Genomic DNA, 20744 nt, shown 5'->3' with positions numbered 1-20744 from the left:
GCTATGACTGGCACCAACCACATTATGCCTCCGCAATGCGAAAGACAAGTTATTCACTACGTCTTTTGCATCCGTTTCGATTCAAGTGTACTTTTTCGGTGCGTAACGTCTGCCAATCATGTGGAAGCCATGTCCGCGTTACTCCATTTCCATTGCGCCAACATCCCTTTTCATCAGACCAAAATATCCGTAGTGTGTTACAGTAGGCAGTAAATAACCTTAAAGACAAGTGACACACAACACGAGTGAAACTAGCGCTGCGGTTTCAAACCAGGTTGGAGACAACGCACTGAGTCTGAAAGAAAACGTCCTGAAATATGCCTAAGACATGTTTAGGTCCTCAAGGAGCAGAAAAAAAGTCCGTGGCTGTTTCCAAGCGCGAGGTGTTTCGTTCTCTTGCTTGATTGATTGATTGTAGGGTTTAACGCGCCGACGCAACGCAGGCGATGAGGCGCGCCGTAGTGGAGGGCTCCGGATTAATTTTGACCACCTGGGGATCTTTAACGTGCGCCGAAATCTCGTGCACACGGGCGTTTTTGCTTTTCGCCTCCATCAGAAAAGCGGCCGCCGCTGCCGGGAATCGAACCCGCGACCTCTTGCGACGCACTCCTCTTACACCTTGCTTCCTTATGTGTACGCGCGGTTCCGGCACTAGGAAACATGGCGGCGGCTTCGCTCTGCCAGGAACGGAGTATCACTGCGAGGATGACAAATGTGCAGGCACGTACAGGGACGTCACTGGAAGCAAGCCGTACGCTGCTTGTGAATCCGGCCTCACGGTGTGTCTTTAATAAATTTTAAAACAATCGCTGTAGCGTGCACTAGTGGAGCAAGAGTGGAGAAACAGCAGAGCCGTCGCCCCGTCGTGGGAGGCACGAGTGTCGCACACCTGCCCTTCAGGAGAGGAATTAACCAACCTTTTGGGCGGGTGAGGAGCATCGCTAGGCGGATGTGACGTCACGTTTGCTCGCAGCGTTCCCGCGCGGTATGTTTACATTTTTCCGAGTGCTGCCTACACGGCGTACGTGCCGTAGCGATTCAAGTAGTCGCGTTCGACTTATGCGGTCGACGCAAGAATTCATAAACTGGCGATGGTTGTCGCCCTGTCAGTCGTCGTTCAACAGCTCCAGCGTCTTCTGGCACTACAGCTTTGCAGTTATCTGTGGGCGTTCAACTGTCCACCATCGGCCGACCAGGTGAGTGTTTTTTGGCGGGTTTGCAATCAGTTCGCATATCTCCTACTGCAAAGCTTGCTTTCTGCTCGCGGCAGTTATATTAGCGACGTTTATGAAATTCTTAACGGCGCGTTGTCCCCGTCTTGCATTATTGTCGCTGTTTATGCTGCTCGTTCGCGTCTGTCGGCGATCGAGCGAACCCGTCTCGCCCATGACGTTTCCTTGTCTCTTTAATGTGGCGTCATTAACATCACTGGTTTTCCTCGACGCTTTTTCTAGACAACGTGCCTTGTGCTAACCGATCTTAATATTGTAACGAAAATGAACTTGCAGTACGATCTGTTGGTGAAGTTAGGAGCGTGACAGGTCCCTGTTGGCAAGGTTTTCGTGTGTGCGTGTGGTTCGTGAGGGCGTTGTAACACGCTACTTTAGCCTGTTGCACTCGTTGCTGCATCCAGCACTTTTGCTGCCAGGAGTGCCTGCCAAGGAATGCTTACGTCGTTATGTGTTTTCATCTTTAATAGTGGGGCCAATCGGCGTTCAATAACCGATGGAAATTCAGCGGGAACGACCCGGATAACGCAGGGCGGGCAAGAGCACTGCTTGTGTTGTCTTCGCTTTCGTTTGCCCCTTTTTTAGTCATCCTAGATTGTTCATTACTGCTGCCTCAACGGTGCTTCATTCCTCATGTTCCATTTCTTTCTCTTGCAGCATCTCCTGACTGCAGTCACAGTGCCCCTAGCCTGCCTGCAGCACTCATCCTGCCATTCTAGTGGGAACTGCCATTCTAGTGCAGGCCACTTGTCACAACCAAACGGGTTCCCGACTTTTCCTGGCTTCTATTTGATGGTATACTTTAGATCCACCAGTGCGTTCTCACTCCGTGTACATTTCAAGCGAGGGTTTACAGTAACACGGTAGTTGATAGCCATGAAGACAGCAGCGTGTGTACTAAAAATCAAGTTTAGTTATTTATGCCAATGTCAAAAAACCAACCTGGTCTATGCATCCATTCCAGCCTGACATTTTCAAATACAAGTCTTTCAGTAGCTAGTGAAACAATGAAGAGGTAGGGATAGCTCATGCACTGCTTAATTACTACCTTCATTTTTTTACTGTTGAAAATTTATGGATGATGGTATATGTACCACCTAGTGAAGTCCCACCAGAAATTGTTATATGCACTACCGATATAGCACAATCTATGAGGTGGGCTGGCGTGACCTTCGTGCGAACAGCACCGTACGTGGTTTCCGTCACGACAAAGTTTGCACTGTAGTCTTGGGCGTGTAATGGGTTATGGCTGACCACAGGGCCGTTTACAGGGCTTTCCAGCTTCCAGTGGAGGCAGGAACACAAATTACGTGGTCGGCCAGGGCACAGTACATGGTGTTAGTCAACACCATAGATATACCGTGCCTCGGATGGCCGCGTGATATATATATATATTTCTTAATTTTACTTTTGAGTTTTGTGTAAGCAAGGATGTATCTAGTGCCCCTATGCTGTCTATCCTTGGTTTTTGTAAACACTAAGTAATATCGCACGGTAGCTTTATTCATCGTAATGAGATTTCTCAGGTGCCAGATTGCTCAGATCTCACATGGTTTCCTATGGCTGCAGGGATGTACAATGTCTTGGGTTCGATTCTTGGCTGCCGGGGCTGCATTGAATTTATAAAGCCAAAAAAAATAACCTTCTGTACACAATGTCTTGGTTTACGCTAAAGATCCTTGAGTGAGAGGTCTACCACACTGCCCTGTGCCTCATAGTGCGAAGTGACCTCAGTTTACTCGATTATGATGCAATTACTTAATGCCTTCTCATGTAAACTCTTGAGTGCAAACGGGAGAAGGTGCACCTACCTCGCCTTGAGCTGTTAGACTAAGTTGCCTTTTTCGCACGACATCTAAGCTGTGTGAGAAAGCCATACAGGGCTAAGAATGTTGTAAGAAATGCCTCTTACGTGAGGCAGCTCATACATAATGTTTAAAAAAAGCGTGTCACATTATTTTGCAGTAAGCTCTTTAAACGTTTTACACCCCTCCTACCGCCCTGCTTTTATTGTTAATAAAGGCACTTTGCATATGTAGACACAGGAAAATGAAGCAGAAAGACATAGATATTTTTTTCAGCTGCACAGTGTCGCAGGCTATGCACCTGACGCAATGCTGTTTGTTCATCACGGTTTGCACTGTGCTTTGAAACAGTTTGTTACCAAGGTCCAAAGATTCACTTGGCTATTTCATGTCAGGAATGATACAAAGGGATCATCTGTGGAAGCAATGCCCATCTTATTCTTGTCCTTTTGTAATTTATGAGAGCTGCTGCAGCCAAGCATTCTATGGTATATTTATGAACTAGAAAATACATGGAAAAGGCAGTCTCTAAGCTGGAGGGAAACTATCGAGTAGCATATCCATTTAGTTTAAATAGTGGCGTGTTGCCCAACTGCTGGGCAACCGCATTAAGTTTATGCCGTGCTTGTGATTTGCTCAAGTATGTGAACTAGTCTTAGGCATTTACGTGTTGATAAAAGAATTCCGTGCTATCTTCATTCATTCACTGCAACTCGTTTGTGCTCATGGGGAGCATTCGGAATATGACCCTTAGCATGATAAAAATCAGAATACGCTTTACTCAGTTGGACTCAAGATATACCTGATCAGGACACGTCTACTCCTGAATGCTTAGATACCTGATCACATAAAAATTGGCCAACTTAACAAGCTGCAGGAAAAGAAGCAGCCCCATTCCTTCACCATAAAATAAAAAGAAGACAAGAAGAAACTATTTTACATTTGCAAAAGGTCCAGGCGAGGCTGTTGTTTCTTACGCTTTCAAGAATACATTAATACTGTTGTTGTTTTACAATATAAAGTGAATTTTCCTTACACTACTTCCTCGACTTCAGTTGTTTTCCTTTCTGGGTGACCTATGAGACCAAAGGTGCAATGTAATTAACAGTATGGTCATGTTGGTTGTAAACATGATAGAAAAGGAGCACAAAAATAGGCATGGCAAAACTCAGGACTTTTGTTGTGTTGTTTTTCATTTATAGTTAATTTTGTTTTGTCCTATGGCACAATGCAATTCTCGAAACCAGCTTTCCTCAGAAACCTATTGAGCCCAATTTTTCATACTAGGCAACATTACATGCAATGGCTGCACAACACTTTCTGCCTGAATATAAATGTGGCAAAATAATGTCTTAGTTACTTTGAAGCAGGCAGTTTTCATTGCCAGTCAGACAAAATGGGGCCAGATGCCATCTGTGCAAAACCGCATGTGAACGCACCATGGGAGGAGGAGGACAAACATTTTATTGAGCTTTTAAAGGCCCCTTAGGGGACGTGGTGACCGGCGTATCGGTGTCCGCAGCAGCCCTCGCCGTGACCACCCGCTGGGTAGACAGGTCGGACCTGCCCAGTGCCTCAGCCCTGTGCCCACCGTCTGCTAAGAGAGGATAGGGGTTGTGGGGACAGTTCCAAAGAAGATGGTCCAGTGTTTCCACTGCTCCACAGGCCGTGCAGTTGGTGGAGGGGTAGACGGAAGGATAAATACGGTGCAGGTGGTAGCGACATGGGAGGGTATGGGTTTGCACCAGTCGCCATAGCCGTTCTTCCCTGTTGGATAAATCCGGGTGTGCGGGGGGGAGCTGGCGGCGTGAGAGGCGGTAATGTGCCGTAATGTCTTGGAAGGTCAAGAGACTGTCCCAAGCTGATAGGGCTCCGTGAAAGGGTTCGAGGCTAGGGCCTGCTTGGACGGTGAGCTCTCGAGCGGCCCTATGTGCTGCCTCGTTTCCCCCCACGCCCATGTGGGCCGGAGTCCAGATCAGCTTTATTTGTATGGTAGGAGGATTTTTGAGGAGAATTTTGAGCACCAGGGGCGAGATCATGCCTCTGGCGTAATTTCGAATGGCCGTTTTCGAATCCGAGATGATAGTGATAGGGGGCGGCCTATGTGTAAGGGCTAGCGCGATAGGTGACCGGTGAAAGGTGCAAAGGCTCATGGGTACGTTGTCTGCTCCAGCCACTTCCGGTTCGAGATCTCGCCTGGCCTCCCGTACGCCGGCGGCTTTCACACGCGTGTGTGCGTGTTGTTTATTTGTCACAGAGTGCTAACCTTTCAGAGAAGCCCCTAGTAGAATTCATTGTTGTTACACACTGAATGTGCGATGCATGAGCGGTTTTTTTTTTTCAGTGCAAACAGATAAACAACAAGCACAAGCGCACGTGAAAGCCGTCGGCATATGGGAGGCCAGGAGAGCTCTCGAACCGGAAGTAACAGAACTCCGCGGTAGCAGACAATGCACCCATGAGCATTTGCGCTTTTTACCGGGCACCTATTGCCGCCTCTTCCGTCTCAGCGGGTCAGTTGGTGCGGTCTGTTAGGGATTTAAGAGGAGGAGTGTTGGAATGGTTGATTACTACTGCGACAGTGTATGCATCCTGCCATCGATAGCAAGCTGCGTCCATGTAAACCGTAGTGGGGTGGACAGGGTATTTCTCTGTAAGTGCTTGTGCTCGTAGTTCCCTACGCTGCTTGTTGAAAACAGGGTGATATTGCGCAGTAAAGGGTGGATAGTGAGGGAGCCATGAATGTCGGCTGGTACCGGGAGCCTGTCATCACAGAGGATAGGGGCTTTAAGGTTAAGAGTAACAAGGAGAGTGTGACCGGTGGGGGTGGATGAGAGCCTATTTAGCTGACCGATAAGGTGGGCTTCAATGAGTTCCTCCGCAGTATTGTAAATGCCGAGTTTCTCGAGTCTGACAGTGGTAGTGCTCTGAGGGATTTGTAGCGCCGTTTTTTAGGTCTTTCGAATGAGGCAGTTGACTTTAGAGAGTTCGGTACGCGAGGGCAAGAGATACGGGAGGGAGTAAGTGAGAAGGCTGAGCCCAAATGCCTGTATCAGCCGGATACGCTCCGTTTCTTTGAGCCCCTTGTTGCGGGCAGCAATCCTGCGGATGAGGGCGATCGTCTGATTCACCTGAGAATTCAGCTGTGCTAGGTACTTAATGTTTGCGAAATTGCGCTGTATGCAGAGCCCAAGTATTTTCAGGACCTTCCACTTGGCGAACATCCCTACCATCAATGCGGACCTCAATGGTGGGTGTCTGGGCTGGGTTGCCGGTTGATTTGGCGGGGAGGATTAAAAGCTCAGATTTTTCAGGTGAGCATCCAAGCCCAACTTGCGCGGCGGCGGTAACTAAGTCAGCTCCCTGTTAGAGAACCTCCTCGATTTGAAAGTCGCTGCCTCTGGTGGTCCACAGCGTAATATTATCGGCGTATATGCTGTGGAGTAAGCGAGGGATCGCGGCGAGCTTACTGGGAAGGTGGATTAGGGCAATGTTAAATAGGAGTGGGGATAATACTGCACCTTGAGGCGTGCCAATGGTTGGGAAATTGATAGTGTCGGATTGTAGGTCACCGAGCTGAATAACAGCCGTGCGGTTCGAAAGGAAGTTACGGATATAGTTGTATGTGCGGCGACCCGGAGTGAAAGTGGCAACGTTACACAAAATAGCCTGGTGTGATACGCGATCAAAGCTTTCTAAAGATCAAGTGCCAAAATGGCTCAATTATCTACCTTTGAAGGGGCAGCGATAATTCCGTGTTTTAATTGCAGGAGTACATCTTCGGTTTCCGCACCATGGGAAGTGTTGTCCAGTTTTTTGCAAATCGCTTGTTAGCCCTACGGGAACCGCAGCACGTGTAGTGACTGCCATAATCTTTGTCTGAGCCCTATAAATTGACGTGAACCTTTTTCCTCCTTACTTAAAACAGATTTCCTTTTTTGTTGTTTGATCCTGTTTACAGCAAGCCCTTTTTTGTAGAGAAAAGGAACTGCCACCTGAAGAAAACCACCTCTGCTTCAAAAATGCACTGATCAAGATTAGTATCATACTACAATGAGAACATATAAATGTTAAAATGTAAAAAATTAGCCATATACACAAATAACTAATGAAGTGTGCCGCTGCACAAATTGGTTTTCAATACATAAACAAAGGAGTGCTTCAAAGAGAAAGGTCAAGAAAAAGGGCAGGGGTGTTTTCTGGTCTGTTTCACTACAACCTAAAATGATGCTTTGGCTCTCGGTAAGATTAAGTACACTATTTATATGGTACTAGGAAGTGTCCAAGCAGCATTTCTGACTCGCCCCGTCTTTCTACGAGCATTACTGACAGTTTCTCTCTTGTTGATCGAAGAAAGGAGTGAAATGCGCTGAAAGCATCAAATCTGCATTCGCACCATTCAGTTGCATGGTCTGGCTCATTAACAAGGAACCACACGACAAACAGACGTGCTCACACGTCAGCTCAGAGTTGCGTATCGAGAAATTCTGGGCGAGCTAGAGAAGCTTGCCAGGTCTTGCACTTAAACATCAGTAAAGCATGCATTATGCGACAAACCAACGACGACAGAAATAGCTACCTTCATACTGGGCAAGTGTTCGAACCACTGTGGCGTGTTAACGCCGCGATCAGAAAGTTGCCACGCCAGTTTGACAGCCCTGGCGCGAATCGTGTGTGTCAGTTCGGCCCACAATTGAAGACTTCCGCGTTATTACTGTGATTTGTGGCAGCCAGATTGGTGGGATTGACCCATGGATGATCGGTCAGAAGCAGTGACAAGCAGCCATTTTGACCCTCCGAACGCTTGAAAGTACGTGTAAACATATAAAAAAGTGTTTCTGACTGCAGCTAGATAATGCTATATCGGTGGTGGGTATAGCACTTCATAGGTTGTATTCACTGGTGTGGCCCACAAGTGGGCGACCCTGTGTGTGCGCCGCCATGTATGTGCCGCAGCGTCTGTGATACGTCGGACTCCATGAGATTGCGGTAATGGACCTTTTTCTATTAGCAATCTGCACATGCGCGGGCTAGTAATCCGCCATTCTGGACAGTCGTCTCGGGCAAAACAAACAAAAGGGTGCCCCCTCCACTTGTTGCTGGGGTAGCAGCTATGCTTTCTAGTGATGCACGTTTTTATTTCTTCTTTTTCGACAGCATGAGGTGAGTTGTGCGTGCACACAAAGGATTTCAAAGGAAAGGGGTGAAGACTTGAGGTTGACCACGGTACGAGCACATGGCTACCAGCACATGGCTACCAGAGCACATGGCTTCTCTTAATACTAAGGCCGACAATCGGGCTGAAGTGGTGCAGACGATATGCACCGAGGTTTTCTTTTTTCTGCGAGGTGTGGGCACAATGCGCAGGCACAGACGTGGTGGTTTCCAGTGTTGTCGGGTGAAGAAATCTCCCTCTGAAATTTTCAGTGAATACCATCTATTGGGTTGCAGTCCAGTATTTCTGAAAGGTTCACTGCTATTATGACAAATTTTTTAGAGCAGTCATGGTCGCTAAGATGGTAGTCATGAGAAGCTGAATCACTGTTCCAGAGGAGGCTGGAACAACTGCGCTATTGCTCCGCTTGTTCCCAGGCTTGGGTTGCGACATCAGTGTCCTGACAGCACCACACCTAGCTTGCTCATCCCAGAGCTTGCAGTCTCCTCCTGATGCATTTTTCTTGCTCTTTGCTCCGCCTCCTTTCCATCTTGAGGTTCGTGCTTAAATACTCTCATCATGTCTTTGCAGCACCTGCTGACTGGGCTCTAGCCTGTGCCTGCTGAAGAGAAGTTTGCTGTGAGACGAGGGTCTTGACGAGCACGTAACTCCTGTTGTTAAAGTGAAGCTTTCAGGACCTCACTGATTGCATTCAATGTGGCTACATAATGCACTGCAGGAAAGCTAACTTTACACAGTGAGTTTCACAAAGCGATGAGGATGATAAGCGAAAGCATATGCACCTCAAGAAAAAACGCTTTCCATGGTCATAATGGAACCAGTGTCCCTTGCATTATGAAACCATTGTCTGTCAGACTGCGCCCTTCTGATACGGTCGAAGCAGTTTAGATTTTGGACTTTTACTCAAGTCGCAAGAGAGAGAGTGAGAATAAACTTTAATTAAATGCGCAAAATGCTTCAGAGAGGTGTCCTCATTCCTGGATGCCTTGAGCTCAAGCCGCGTTGACAGTCCTTTTGATCAGGCACAGCTGACCTTCGAGGCTGGAGCTGGCCAGAAAGCTTCGAGTTAGAAAGGAACATCAGTTTTTGATCAAAAACTTTATTTTTACAGTTATGATGATAAGAATCGGGGGATGCATGTGGTTTTTCATTGAAACTGTAGATATGAAATTTGTTTCTGTGTAATACGACTCTATTCACATTTATTTGGATTTTTATGTTTGATTTTACGACAACCTTTATAAAAAAATTGCTGGAGGGGCGCAGCTGAACAAGGTACCGGTGAACTGTGCACAAATCAAGGACTGACTGCCATAAGACTAACATTATCATTATATATGGTCTGTAGCAGAAATTACAGCCATGTGAAGTTTGGGCCTGGAAAATGGGAACCAGGAAAACTGGTGTTGCCGTCCAGGCCCAAACTTCAAACAGCTGTCACTTCTGCTACAGACCATATATAATGATAATGTTAGTCTTATGGCAGTCAGTCCTTGATTTGTGCACAGTTCACCGGTACCTTGTTCAGCTGCGCCCCTCCAGCAGTTTTTTTATAAAGGCTGTCAAAAAATCAAACATAAAAGCCAAATAAAGTTGAATGTAGTTGTTTTACACAGAAACAAACTTCATATCTACAATTTCAATGAAAAACCACATGCATCACCCAATTTTTATCGTCCTAACTGTAAAAACCATGTTTTTTTTGTTTAAGACCAGGGTGCCCACTTAGAAAAAAAGAATTTGAGTTTTTTGGTAGACAGCCCGGTAAAAGACCTCCCAAAAGCAAAGATTGTGGTGTGTTTCCACCATACTACTCTAGGGTGCTGGTGGCAACTGCCCTGGATGAACTGCTTTTAAACTTTATTTCAGGAAATGAGTGAAGATCAATCCCCTTTTACGGTGGGGTGCTACATGAATGGTTCATTTTTAGCCACTAGATTCAAATGTCATGTCTTCATCCTCTCTCTAAGGGGTTTTGGCACCTCCCCTTAAGGGTGATTGACCTTCACTTGTGACAGCCACGCAGCACTTCTTGTATTTTTATCAAGTGGTTTTAGCCATGGAGCATGCTTTGCACTCTTGTGTGAGCAGCATTATGGTGCCTTGTTGCTTGTCCACTAAGTTATGTGATGCCATGTCAATAAACATTCTTCAGTGTTTGTGATGACTTTGGTGTTTTCTTGGCTTCACTTTCTAATAGTGAGAGTTGCTATCCATCAAGAAGCATACACTTACAAATGCTAGGTATTCTTATTTTTTTCTTAGGAAGACATTTACAAAGTTTCGTTGGCAACACAGCATAACATCAAAACAAATAAAACCAACTAAAATGGCAAATGTGGCATATTTTTAAAATTAATAAACTGTGGTAAAACAACACAGCACGAGAGAGAGAGCACGAAAAGTGACAGCACTGCGTGTTTGTACCATTCTGTTTTCGTGCTAAATATTTTCAAATAAATAAATATGCAAGGAATGCAGTTGAAGTAGGGTAACTTTTTATTTGAGCTTGTCTCTTGGACATACAATTACATTTCTTGAATCGATTGCTGGATGCAATTTTCGATATTAGGCAAGCACTGGATTCTCGAATGGACACAACAGACGTTTGTTCAATTCCTATTTGCAATTGCATTGTGCAGTTTAACCCGTACAAAACATTTCGCCAAAGTCCAAAGCATTGGTTTAGGTAGAACAAAAAAAATGCCTGTGTGCCAAGATTTCGAAGCATGTCAAAGATTTATAGGTGGCCTGACTTAACCTATAGCCCTACACTGCAGTTACCCTTCATAGCTGGCCCAAGTTATGCTGAGCTTTTCCTCGTGAAACCTAAAAAGTTGAATTTTGATGTTTACAGCTACGCTGTGCAATGTATAAGCCTAGCATAATTTACTCTTCAGTATTTTTACTCTATCCAGGTTTTATGTTTATTACACCACAATAAAAGTTTGCAGCCAGTGTTGAATTGACGAGCGTCAACCAATTCAGATTGAAAGCACAAAATGCTCTAACAGAAATCGCAGTCTTCACATGTGATCAAATACGTAGTTCTTTAACACTAAACAAGGCTACTGCACCCATGATCTTCTAACAGCAGCTATCATCGTGACTGGCCAATTCACCTGAGTGGGGATGTTACGGCTATGTGCTGGCCTAATGAATTGCCAAGAAATTTAAAACTCATTGTATGTCGGGTTGCTTGTACCTGTGGACTTTTTTCAGTTTAAGGTCATAATGCGCTCCCTAAGTCCACCTTTAGTCAGCTAGACCCACTGAGCTATAGTGGTGTCAAGGATGTGGTGCTGGACTTGCACTAGGGATGTCCTGGGTTTGATTCCCATGTGGTTTGAATTCTCCCCAAAGTTTTGAACTCAATCCACTCTTTGCACTGCCGGCCGGTTTAGGAGCTGTTGTGCTAGTACAGCGGATAGTGGCTTCTTAGTCAATGGGCCACTTATTGCTTTCGCGTTGATAAGGTAGAGTTTTCAAGATTGTGTGTTACGGTCGGTTACACTTGCCACATTTAGGGTGCTTAAATCCGACCATGTGCAAATTGCAGGCCTGTGATAAATGGGTACAGGTGATTATCTAGATGCATAAAACTGCGCCTACTGTCAAGGCATGCCGTGAATTTGTTGGTGGAATGGACATTTACAAACATGTATTCGCATGATTTCCACAGCAGCATAAAAAATTGAGGTAAAAAAGGTGCATTGTAATAAAAGGTGCATTGTAATTTTGCAGCTCCCAAGTAGTACACTATATAAGACCAGCACTGCTTCCCCTCGTGGTGCTTTGGGCGGCTCACAGCAAAGTTCACTAAGCATCAGAATCAGCTAGTGCTTGATGTAGTTGCTACATCTATTCCCTTTCAAACGCAAGCTGCTGGACACCAGATTTCCCTACACTAATAACATTAGAATTGGGTTAGAAAAGTGAAATGAACTGGAAAGCTGTGGGTGAAAAGTATGATCAACATGACAATTCCAACAGGGACAAGACCACCCTGTTTTGGGAGCTTTACCCCAAAAGACCAAGGCACTTGGCAACGAAAGGAGCCCCAGCTGAAAACAGAGCAAGGCCTCGTGGCTTGTGGAGGGTGCTTCTCGTGGTAGAATATAGCTGCCTGTCATCATGCGATTTCGACTGCCCAGGAGTCTTCACCACCACTGTGGTGACATTGAAGGAAGGTGACAGGGAAGTGTCCGCAAAGTCGCACATCAAGGCTACTATTCCTGTTGACACTGGACAGATAAGAGCCAAAATTACAACTAAACTAGTTTTCTGCACAAGAAAGAGCTCACTTTCTTGTTTTGCCAAAGCTAATAACATACCCTTAAATAATCCATGCATGACATATGTTCATCACAGATGGGTTTGGGTGCACCAAATTATTTGTTATACGGAACCTTTTTTCCCCGCTGCGAACTCGCAGGAAGCAGTTTTATTTCGTGTAAGGCATTTCTAAGAGCAACGCAATCACTTTGTTCTCTGTCTACTTTACTCATACTATCCATTCGTAAATTTATACCACCAAATAGAAAACAAACAGAAAGAAGAACACAATTTAGCGCACGAGATATCCCCAGCTGTCCATTGCTTTGACACTCGCTGAAAGATTTGTAATGGTCAAGCTGGCATAGATCTGTAGATCGTTTGGTTTTGTTTTCACTGGCATTTCCAGTACACACGCTGCTGTCTTCATGGTTATCCACTGCTGTGTTAGTGTAAACACTCGCTTTAAATGTATGCAGAGAGAGAACGCAGCAGTGTATCTGAAGTATACCATCAATTATAAGCCAGGCAAGGGCGGGAACCCGTTAGGTCGTGACAAGTGGCCTGCGAACATCAGTTCCCACTAGAATGGCAGGATGAGTGTTGCACGCAGGGTAGGGGCACTGTGACTGCAGTCAGGAGATGCTGCAAGAGAAAAATGAAACGTGAAGAATCAAACAACGTTCACGCAACAGTAAATAATCTACGACGACTGAAAAGAAGGGCAAACGACAGAGAAGACCACACAAGCACTGCCCCTGCCCTGCGTTGTTATCGGGGTCGTTCCGCCTGCATTTGCATCAGTTATAGAACGCTGAGTGGTTCACTATTAAATATGAAAACACATAACGAAGTAACCATCCCTTGGCAGGCACTCCTGGCAAGCAAGAGTACTAGATGCAGGAAAGAGGTGCAAGAGGCCAAAGCAGCGTGTTACAACGCCCTCACGAACCACACGCGCACACGAAAACCTTGCCAACAGCGTTCTGTCACGCTCTAACTTCACGTATAGATCGCACAGCAAGTTCATTTTCGTTACAACATTAAGACAGGTTAGCACAAGGATAACAAGCGATGCTAATGACGCCACATTGAAGAAGAGACAAAGAAGCGCCACGGGCGAGACGGGTTTCCGCGCCGTGCAACAAACCACCAACAGCTTGCGATCGCCGACAGACGCGAACAGAGCAGCATAAACAGCAACAATAATGCAAGACGGCGAGAACGCGCCGTTAACAATTTCGTAAACGTCGCTAATATAACTGCCGCAAGCAGAAAGGACGCTTTGCAGTAGGAGATATGCGAACTGATTGCAAACCCGCCAAAAAACACTCACCTGGTCGGCCGATGGTGGACAGTTGAACGCCCACAGATAACTGCAAAGCTGTTGTGCCAGAAGACGCTGGAGCTGTTGAACGACGACTGACAGGGCGACAACAATCGCCAGTTTATGAATTATTGCGTTGATCGCATAAGTCGAACGCGACTACTTGGATCGCTACGGCACGTACGCCGTGTAGGCAGCACTCGGAAGAATGTAAACATACCGCGCGGGAACGCTGCGAGCAAACGTGACGTCACATCCGCCTAGCGATGCTCCTCACCCGCCCAAGAGGTTGGTTAATTCCTCTCCTGAAGGGCAGGTGTGTCGCACCACACATGGATTTGCGAACTTCCTGCCGAACGTTCTTCATCACTCTCACGCCCGGATCGTTACACCTCCAATGACGAGGCACTGCGTTGCAAAAATGTGCACAATAACCAAGGCTTTTACATCCCTCCTGAAGTGGACCGCGTTAGCACGCGCTAGAGCAGGCAGCAACCGGATTCGCGAACTCGGCGTCTGTAGCACGAGTTTTTCTCTACTTCCCACTCGCAGCGGGATTGCACGTGAAGTGGCGAATAAACGAGCACGCGAGAGATCACGCCCTGAACGCTGGGCAAGGTGTTCTAAAAAAATGGTCGAGTTGGACGACGCCGGGCTATCCTCACGAGACGTACGCTCACGTGCGCTCGATATTTCCTGTTGGCATTTTTTTCTGCGAAAGCCGCCCGACCAAGCTAAACGTAAACAGCTCTGCTGTTAAGCTGCGTTTAAAAATTCGGACGGATTATTCCGACAGATAGCCAAGGCATGCGGAGCGCGCGGTGATTCAAATCGTGAAAACTCTTCGCTTTGAGGTATCAATCCCCGTTTTTTCAAGCAGCGTCCCTGTCATGTGGCGGTAGTAGGAGAAAACTTTCTCAACTTTTTCTTCAATCATACTTATCCTTTATCAAGCACTGGCCACTACTGAATGACGAGTTACTGCAGGAGACAGGGGACGTACGTAATGGGCTTTTCTGCAGCCGCGAGCACAAGCAGGAAGCGTCCGGGTATATATATATATATATATATATATATATATAGAGAGAGAGAGAGAGAGAGAGAGAGGCGCTGCAAAAGCCGAGGCACTGAAGAGTATGGTGAACTGTACTGGAGAGGGCGGAGAGGGCGATCTCGGCCCGCGCGTTGTGCAGCTTGTGAGGCGGCCAACGTCATACACCCACTCGGAGGCACTTGACAGCGGTATGTCGAGGTGGCCCAACCATACTACTAAGGTAGCACGATCAGGCCAGCGCTGGTTACCGCTATTTCGTGCGCCTAGGCGCCGACTTCTCGTCTTGCAGTACAGCCGCATTATCCCAGCTTTTTACTGAACCCCTATGCCATGGACGCATCAGATGGTCCACATGGTGACCTAACTGCACAACCGAGTCAGTCTCCCGCAGACGAGGTGTCCTCGCGCGTGCGTCTCAGTGTGCAGCACTTCGGCGCCCGGTACAGGGGTTTGGCTTATTCATGGGATGTTGTGGTTATTACTACACCAGGGTGACTGGGGATTTTAACGCTCACCATCCCGATTGGCTCTACACATACACCTCACCATCAGGTCAACTCCTAAGGCGGGTCACTCAGCAACTCCGATTTTCTCTGCTTAATGATCTAACCAGCCCTACACGACAAGGCAATAGTTGCCAAAGAGATACGATTCCTGATCTCACTTGGGCAATAGGCCTGCCTTCGGCTATATGGGAAGTCCAGGATAACTCTCTAGGCAGCGATCATCACATTATTCACACAACTGTACCCTTGAATGGTGCTTCAATTCCGTCACCGCGAAGTGCTCGCCTCACTAATTGGAATGGTTTCCGGGAATCAATCGATACGGCTGCCATATCTGATTTAAGCACCTGGAATTCTGCAATTCTCGACGCCTATGGCCATAACACCAAGCTTATTGCTCTTTCTGACACACGTCCGGCTGTTGATACACATCTTTTACGCCTTTGGGATCAGCGTCATGCGCTTATGCGCCGATGGAAGCGTAATAAGCGCAATCGCTCCCTCAAAGCACGCATCGATGCTCTCACAATCGAGGCTCTAGAATATGCGCGCACTCTTGAAACATCCAACTGGCTGTCCTTCTGTGACTCTCTGAGTGGAACACTGCATACAACTCAGATTTGGCAACTTATTCGTTCCATGTCCGGGCAGGCACGGCGATCCACGCACATCACATCGTTGCGGTTGCAGACAGGTCTTAGCTTGGCTGATTTGGCTGACGAACTTCAAGCTTCCTTCTTTCCTTTTCCTTCTTTGCCTCCGCCGCCTCATCCTGTCACTTGTCCCACTCAAGAACCTATTGACGCAGATTTTACATTCGCTGAATTCCGCGCTGCACTCACCGATTGCAAACGACACACAACACCAGGACCGGACCTGATTACATACTCCCACTTAAGGAAATTAAGGAACCTTCCGGACTCCGCTCTAGAAATTCTTCTACAGTTCATCAATGAAGCATGGCGAACAGGCTGTATCTCCCCTGAGTGGAAGACTGCTAACATCCGCCCTATTCCAAAACCAGGCAAATCACTTGCTTTGAACAGTCTACGCCCAATTTCACTTACGTCCTGTGTTGGAAAACTGATGGAGCGTATGATCCTGCATCGTCTCACTTGGCTTCTTGAACATAGCCAATTCTTTGACTGGACTATGACTGGGTTCCGCGCTCACAGGTCAACACAGGATACAATGCTGCGAATCCAACAAGAGGTGTACGCATATCCGAGCGCAGCCCAACTTAGAGCAATCGTGAGTCTAGACTTCCAAAAGGCGTTTGATGCAGTTTCGCACTCTGCAATTCTTGAGCAAATCCGGATACTTACGCCTAGCTCCCGACTGTAAAACTACATCCACAATTTTCTCACCACACGACTACACTCTTTGGTGTTAGAGGACTACCGCCAGACCCCCTGGACTCCTACCAGAGGAGTTCCTCAGGGATCTGTCCTTTCCCCTACTCTGTTCAATTTAGCACTTCGCCCCCTGCCTCTTATGCTACATTCCGTTCCTAATCTCTCGTTTGGACTGTACGCCGATGACATAACCCTTTGGTGTTCTACCGGCAGCCCAGCTGCACTGTCCGACACACTTCAGGCTGGAATTGATGCGGTCCACTCGTTCGGGTCAAGCGTAGGTCTCACACTATCTCCGCAGAAGTCTGAGTACCTCGTGGTCACTGATGAGCGTTTGCGGGCTAAAGCTAGCGACCAACGCTCTCAAGTAGAACTCGTGATTGATGACATTCCTCTTCCACGTAAGGCCTGGCTGCGCGTCCTCGGCTTCAACCTGCAGGATAATGGGAAGGCCTTAAGGTGGCTCAATCGATGTAAGGCTCAAATTACCCAACTAACTCACATAATCCGCAGGCTGACCCGACGTCGCCAAGGCCTACGAGAACACGATATTACGCGACTTGTGAACTCTCTAATATATACTCGCGTTCTTTACGCACTGCCGTACGTAAAATTAGCGTCATCGCAGCGATCCCAGCTTGAGCGGCTCCTCCGGGCTGCCACCCGCCTGGCTCTAGGGGTACCTAGATATACCCCCCTCGCTAAGTTGGAGGCTGCTCAGCCGTTCGCATCATTGTCGGATCAAGTTGATCTTCATTTGGCGGCGGCACAACACACTCGTCTCCAGCTTACTTGGCATGGGCGTCTTCTCCTATCCTCACTTCATTACGAGGTAGCTTCGTTACCCGAAATTACAGCGACATACCCCCCTTGGTATCCACTCCCTCGCATAAAAGTTCCTACCATTCCAATCAATGTATCCGCAACCTCGCATGCAGGACGTCATCGAGCTCGACTATGCACTCTTCGCTACCGCTATGGTGATCTAGCAACAGTGACGTACACAGATGCCTCCTTCTCATCCAAAGACGCACGCGGGGTCACAGTAGTTGTTCCTCCTACCCACCCGCCCTTGCAGAAAAGATACTCGGCCATTCCTTCCGTCCTGTCTCTAGAGGCTCAAGCAATAACTGACGCAATCTTACCGTTAGCCACTCCTGGTAACCACGTGATCCTCAGCGACAGTCAGGATGCTCTGCGCTTGTTCCAAGAGCAGACGCTTCCCATCAATATTATGCATACACTCCACACTCATCTGGCCAAACACACTGGTACTAGCTACGTGCTGGACTGGGTTCCTGGTCACGCAGGCGTTCCGGGCAACGAGCTGGCGCATCAGCTCTCCCGTGCTCCGTCCCAACCGGGAGACTCGGAGACGCACTGGCCAAATCCTTTCCACCCACCCACGCAAGCGCGACAAGCCCGTCTCCATCGACACCAGACTGTGCAACAGTTAATCAGGGATAGGCAGACTCTTCCGTCTCCCTCTCACCTGTTACCCCGGGCAGATGCTTGTCTTATCCGGCAAGCGCAAACGGACAGCCTTCCAACTCCGCACATACTGCATCGACTACAAGGCCATCGCAGCCCTGCGCGGTGCTCCAAGTGCTCTGGCTTTCCCAATACGCCGCATGTTCTTTGGGACTGTTCTGGTTCGCAACCATCACTCGCAATTCATCTTAAATCTCTTACACCTCCTCCCTCTTCTCTCCAAGACTGGCTCGCGCCACCGGAGGGAACAGAGCGAGTGGCCTGGTGGCGAGCTTTGGTGGCTCACGTTCGTCAGGTTCTCCCGTCTGTATAGATAATTTTGTTCCTTTCAGAGCCCCGGACTTTGGGGGTCTTTTTCTTTGTTTTTTGTGTGTCAATAAAGTTTACCAACAACAACAACAACCAATCCTACTCTGCTGAGGGAGTGCGTTACCCGAAATGGTGGCCGGCGTCTGGCCGCACCCCAAGCCCCATTCTGCAATTCCATGAACACGCGGATTTTTTTTAATCCGGTAGGAATTTTCCGGTACCGGGATTCGAGCCACGGTCCTTCTGCACGCGAGGCGGACGCTCTGCCTCTACGCCACCGCTGCATGGACGTGGGGGAGCCCGAACGGGGAGCATAAAAATGAAACAGGCTTCATATTATGCGATAACCCTGGAGTCGTGAAGAATGTGGAAGTGCTCGGAAGGGTAAGGTGTAGGGACCACCGTAAGGTAAGATCTCGATATAGGGTAGATTTGAGGAGGGACCGTAACAAGCTAGTACAAAAGAAGCCGATCAATGAGCTAACCGTAAGACGTAAAGTTCAAGATTTCAGGATCGCGCTGCAGAACCGATATTCAGCTCTTACCGAAGAAGCAGAGTTTACGGCACACGAAGCAACCGACAACCTTACACGCATTATCACGGAGTGTGCAGTAGAAGTCGGGGCACGATGGCTAGACAGGATACTGGTAAACTTTCCCAGGAGGCGTAAGATCTAATTAGGAAACGGCAAAGCATCACAATCTCCACCCCAGCTGACAGAATTGAATTAGCGGAGCTTTCGAAGTTAATCGATAAGCGTAGGACAGCTGACATACGGAAGTATAATATGGAGAGGGTCGAATACGCTGTAAAGAACGGAGGTAGACTGAAAGCAGTGAAGAGGCGTCTTGGCGTGGGGAAAAATCAGATGTATGCACTTAAAGACACTTAAATCAGATGTCATCACAAATAAAGATAAAATTGTCACAGTAGCCGAGGAGTTATAAAGGGATCTGCACAGTAGCCGGGACATCCAGGATTATGCCGAACAAGAAAGTAGTTCAGAGGAGATAGACATCCCACCACTAACGACAGAAGAAGTAAGGAAGGCTTCGAAAAAAATGCAAGGAGGCAAAGCAACGGGTGAAGGAGACTTCTTGAAGGATGGCAGGAGACCTCTTGAAGGATGGCGGGCCAATTGTACCAGTAAACCTTGCAACCTGTACACGCAATGCCTAATGAGCGCGAGTGTACCGGAATCTTGGAAGAACGCGAACATCATCCTAATGCATAAGAAAGGTGGCATGAAGAACTTGAAAAATTACAGGCCGATCAGCTTACTGTCAGTCGTCTACAACGTACTTACCACGATAATCGCTAACAGAATTTCTTCAACCTTGAATTTCAGTCAACCTAAAGAGCAAGCAGGGTTTCGTAAAGGCTATTCAACAATGGACCATATTCACACGATCAGTCAGGTGATAGAGAAGTGCGCTGAGTATACTGAACCCCTATATATAGCCTTCATAGATTATGAGAAAGCATTTGACTCGGTCGAAACCCTAGCAGTCATTCAGGCATTACGGAACCAGGTTGTAGACGAGCATTACGTAAGAATACTGGAGGATATTTACAGTGGGTCCACAGCTACCATCATCCTCCATAATAAGAGCAGTAAAATGCCTATAAGGAAGGGCGTCAGAGCAGGGACACAATCTCTCCGATGTTATTTACAGCATGTTTACGAGAAGTATTCAGAGCATTGGCAGGCGGAAGAGGCGGCCATAGCCTTGGCCATGAGCTGCCTGACAACGACCACGATTCTGAGCGACTCCAGGTCGGCGATCGCAAGCTTCGCTAGGAATGCAGTGTGCAGGACCACGGCACGCATCCTCTCGAACGCCGAAGGAAAGAATCGAACAAGGACTACAAGAATCCGATGGTTCCCCGCACACGCGGGAGTGGACCTACCGGACGGACACAGCAACCGCAGCGAAGAGGCGGACGCCGCAGCGCGAGAACTATCAACGTGCCGCACTGCGCCACCCCGCCCGCCGTCCCCCGCACCAGCGGACCGGCAACAACAGCACAACGCAAACGCAGAGATGGAGCCCTTGACCGTCTACGGTGAAGTGCTCCAGTGGTACAGAGACGGGAGACGCGCCTTCCCGCCACCCCACCCGGGACTGACGAGAAGAGAAGCGGTGCTCCTACGGCAGATGCAGACTAAGACTGTGCTCACGCCAGCGCTTGCGCGACACGTGTGCCCGGACGTT

The 20744-nt window shown here is 47.8% G+C and overlaps 1 protein-coding gene and 1 long non-coding RNA gene across 2 annotated transcripts in view; both read right to left on the bottom strand.

The window, feature by feature from the left end:
• The window catches only part of Ttc26 (tetratricopeptide repeat domain 26), a 102770-nt gene that overhangs the window by 5949 nt on the left and 76077 nt on the right, over positions 1–20744 (bottom strand). The window lies entirely within an intron of this gene.
• On the bottom strand, positions 10692–13920 carry LOC144138816 (uncharacterized). Its single transcript, XR_013315977.1, has 2 exons — positions 13822–13920; positions 10692–13130 (listed from the first exon to the last, which is right to left on the bottom strand). It is a non-coding gene; the product is annotated as an uncharacterized LOC144138816 (long non-coding RNA).

The sequence above is a fragment of the Haemaphysalis longicornis genome, unplaced genomic scaffold (assembly GCF_048455015.1).
Source record: "Haemaphysalis longicornis isolate Haplotype H1 unplaced genomic scaffold, Haemaphysalis longicornis Haplotype H1 scaffold_5, whole genome shotgun sequence".
In the NCBI taxonomy this organism is placed as follows: domain Eukaryota; kingdom Metazoa; phylum Arthropoda; class Arachnida; order Ixodida; family Ixodidae; genus Haemaphysalis; species Haemaphysalis longicornis.
Note: the sequence above shows the minus strand (reverse complement) of the source record. Positions and strands in the feature narration are given on the sequence as shown.